General features: G+C 39.0%; 1 pseudogene; it reads right to left on the bottom strand.

The window, feature by feature from the left end:
* Positions 1 to 614: 614 nt before the first annotated feature.
* On the bottom strand, positions 615 to 1,546 carry LOC102488189 (olfactory receptor 8B3-like; annotated as a pseudogene).
* Positions 1,547 to 4,154: the final 2,608 nt, after the last annotated feature.

Below are 4,154 nucleotides of genomic sequence, written 5' to 3'. Positions count from 1 at the left end.
TAGTCTACCACGGTTTGAGTCCTGGACCCAGTGACTTAAAACTCATGCCAGGCGCATGTACGTGCATGCCCAAGATCCCGAGAGGAGAATGGAGGAGAAGGGATTGCAGCATGGCCATCCCTCCTGGGGATGATTTCTTGCTTTCTGTCTCTCTGTAGCTCTCTGTCTTTCTGGTGAGCACACACGCCCTATAGCAAAAACCTCTCAAAAAAAATTAAAAATAAAAAGATCTGTGGGTTAATCCACTAACAATATTGACAAAAAGGAGAATGTTTCCATCATATTTGGCATGTTTGTGTTTACACAAGCAAGTACAATTTTAACTTTTTGTAATTCCTGAAATTTACCATATCTGTCCAGATTAGGAATAGCGCAGGAGACAATGGCATATGAAACAATAATGAAAATGTTGATGCATATGCTCCTTTCACAGACATGCCACTAGTTATTTCATAAACCTGTGAGACAGGCAGAGATCCAGAAACAATAAGAAGAGATGAAGTTGGCCATAAGGAAAATAATAAGACACATCTACAATACCACATGTAACACTATCTGTAGAAGCAATGTGGTTATAAACAAAATATTTTCATAAAAAAGTTTTTTTTTTCTAGTTAGAATAGGTTTCTCCTCTGAATTTTAACCAGGGCTTTCCTCAGTGCAACTTTGACATCCTTATCCCTGACTGTAGATCAGGGAATTGAGCATGGGCACCATGTTTGTATAGAAAAACCAAAGAAACATTCCCCTGGTTCATAGAGCCAAGAGGAGAATATTCAAGATACATAAGTAGTGCCGACCCCAAAAAAAGACATAGGGCAATGATGTGAGAGCTACACATCCTAAAGGCTTTTGACCATCCTTGTGTGGAGAATAGCAGTGAGGATGGAAATGTAAAAAATTGGAATGGTAAAACCGGGCAGCATGGTATTAACACCTGCAACAATGAAAACTACTACCTAATTGACAAAAGTGCTGGTGCAAGAAAGTTGGAGAAGGGGCAGAATGTCACACAAGTAATGGTTGATGGTGTTGGCATGGCAGAAGGTCATTCTCAGCATGCACCCTGTATGAACGGTGGCTTCAGCAAGTCCCATCATATACAAAGCAAAGGACAGTACAGCACAGACCCAAAGGGACATGGTGACCTTATACAGTGATGAGTTGCAGATGGCCACATAGTGGTCACAGGCCATCAAGGTCAGCATTCAGAGATGACAAAAAAGAGAAAGTAACATAGATGCATCATGCACCCAGCATAGGAGATGACACCCTTCCTTGACACAAAGGTCATCAGTGTTGTTGGAGTGAAAACAGAGGAGTAAAAGAGGTTGATGTAGGACAGGTTGAAAAGAAAATAGTTCATGGGGGTGTGGAGGTGAGCATTTAGACTGATAAGAATGATCAACCCAAGGTTACCCACCAGGGTGACAATGTGGATTATCAGAAACAGGTAAAAGACGGTTTGCTGGAGCTCTGGGCGGTCTGTTAATCCAGCAAGAATGAACTCAGTCATGGAGGAGTCATTTCTAGCCAGCAGTCTCATCCTCAAAATCTAAGAAGGGACCAGCAGTTGGCATAATGGCTGTGTCGTTGGACTCTCATGTAGTCAACCATGGTTTGTTTTCTGGACACGGTGGCTTAAACTCTCTTTACAAACTGTCCCTCATTCAGACTGGCAGACTTCAGGTAAATTCTCCTATGTTTCATGGAGTCTAAGTGTCTTCCACATTCCTTTCCATGACATCTGAATCCCTCTGTCTGCTTGCCCTGAATGTCACAACCAGGTGCTCCTGTGCTTACCAGAAGACAGAGATATGGGAGCCAAGTTCGAAGCTCCATGCTGACAAGCTCGAGTTGTGAATGCATCTCTACTTCCCTCTCATTAATCTGGTCCTCCATTTCCTAGTTATTACTCAGGCTTTCATATTTCACCAGACACTTCTGTTTCTCTGTGATTCCCAGTGAGTTAAAAAGGAATCATTCAGGGCAGAAACCCTGCCAATACTCACTTCCTAGAGGGGAGCCCCTGAGAGTTCAGGGAGTATATAGGTTCTTACTACAAGAACTCACAGGTGCTGAGGAGAACCTTGGTAGCCGAGACGTACAACTAACTGTACACCCAGTCTTCTGTTCTGTCCTAAAAATAGGATGAAGAAGGGAGTCTTTCCCAGGTATGGGTAGTAAGAAATTAAACTAATTTATTTGCATACTGGTTATATTTGTTTTTTAAAAAATTTACCAAGTCTTAGCAATTGTGAATAATGCTGCAATAAACATCAATGTGCAAGCACTTTTCTGATTAAGAATTCTTCTGTCCTTTGGGTAGACACCAAGGAGTGGGATTGCTGGATCATATGGTAGTTTTATTTGTAGATTTTTGAGGAACCTCCAAATTGTTCTCCACAGTGACTAGACCAATTTACATTCTCACCAGCAGTCTAAGAGAGTTCTCCTTTCGCCATACCTCCATCAGCACGTATCATTTTTTTTCTAAGTATACTTTCTTTTTTTAATTTCTTGTTCTTTTATACATTCAATCACATTATTTAGCTTACAAAGTGAATATTCCAACATGTGTACATTTCTCCCTAGTCCAGTTGATAATACTATAAAATTATCTTCAACGGATAATACATTTTTTTGTCCTATTAATGCTTTTAATTGGGTTAATCATTTTCTTCTGGGTAAGCTGCTCGAGTTCCCTGTGTATTCTGGTTATCAGTCCTTTATCTGAGGCACTGTTAACAAAAATTTTTCTCCCATTTCGATGGTTGTCAATTCACACTAATTATGGTGTCCTTTGCTGTGCAGAAACTCCTGCATAGGGTGTAATTCCACGTGTCTATTTTGGGGATTATTTCCTGTGCTTTGGGGGTCCCAATTAAGAAGTCTTTGCCTACCCCAATGTCTCCCAGAGCTTCCTGAGTGTTTTCCACCAGTATTTTTACAGTTTGCAGTCAGGTTTAGATCTTTGATCCACTTTGATTTGATTTTTGTTAATGGTGACAGACAGGGGTTCAGATTCTTCTTTCTGCAGGTGTATACCCAGTTTTTCCAGCACCATTTGCTAAAGAGGTTTTCCTTTTCCCACTGGATTGACTGGTACCCTTTGTCAAAGATGAGTTGGCTGTATGTTTTGGAGTCTATTTCTGGAGTCTCTACTTCATTCCATTGGTCCTCATGTCTGTTTTTGTGCCAATACCATGCTGTTTTGATTATCACAAATTTGTAACTTATTTGGGGGTCTGGAAATGAGATGACACCTACTCCAGTCTTCTTGCACAGGATGGTCTTTTCTAGATCTGCAAGAATGTCTCTGGTAATTTTACAGGGATTGCATTAAACATGTGGATTAATTTGGGTAGGATTGCCATTTCGATTATATTGATTCTGCCAATCCAGGAACATGGGATGTCCTTCTACTTTTTAGTGTCCTATTCAATTTCTTTTTTAAGGTTTTCATAGTTTTCCTTGTAGAGGTCTTTCACTTCCTTGGTTAGTTTTATTCCTAAGTATTTTATGATTCTTGTGACTATGGTAAATGAAAAGTACTTTCTTCAGTTCTGTCTCTGTCTGCTTGTTGTTTGTATATAGAAATGCCATAGATTTTTTTAAACATTTTTAAATTTCATTTTCTCTTTGACATTCAATCACATTATTTAGCCTACAAACAGAATATTTCAACATGTGAACATTTCTCCCTAGTCCAGTTGATAAAACTATAAAAGTATCTTCAACAGATAACACCACATTTCTTTGTCCCATTAATGCTTTGCCTCTCTATTTTTTTTCCAAATGTCTTTCCTCAGACTCTACTCTTTCACACACACTATATTTGGTATTTACATCCATTTACTGTGTTTCTATAATCTTTAGTCAATCAGTTTCAGTCATAGAATGCGGACACAGTAGATATTAAGTGAGAGACATATAATGGCTTGCTTCACTCAGCAGTAAATTTTCCATATTCTTCCACTTTCTGTCAAAATCCAGGGTTTTGTTGCTTCATTTTTGTAAATTAATTTTGTATCCTGCCACTTTACTGAATGCATTTATTACTTTGACCATTTTTTTTTTTTTTGGATACTGTTGAGTCGTCTATGTATACAATCATGTCATCTGCAGAGATAATTTCAGCTCTTCTTTTCATA

Source organism: Tupaia chinensis, unplaced genomic scaffold (genome assembly GCF_000334495.1).
Source record: "Tupaia chinensis unplaced genomic scaffold, TupChi_1.0 Scaffold000110_1, whole genome shotgun sequence".
In the NCBI taxonomy this organism is placed as follows: domain Eukaryota; kingdom Metazoa; phylum Chordata; class Mammalia; order Scandentia; family Tupaiidae; genus Tupaia; species Tupaia belangeri.
This window is presented reverse-complemented; position numbering and strand designations above follow the sequence as displayed.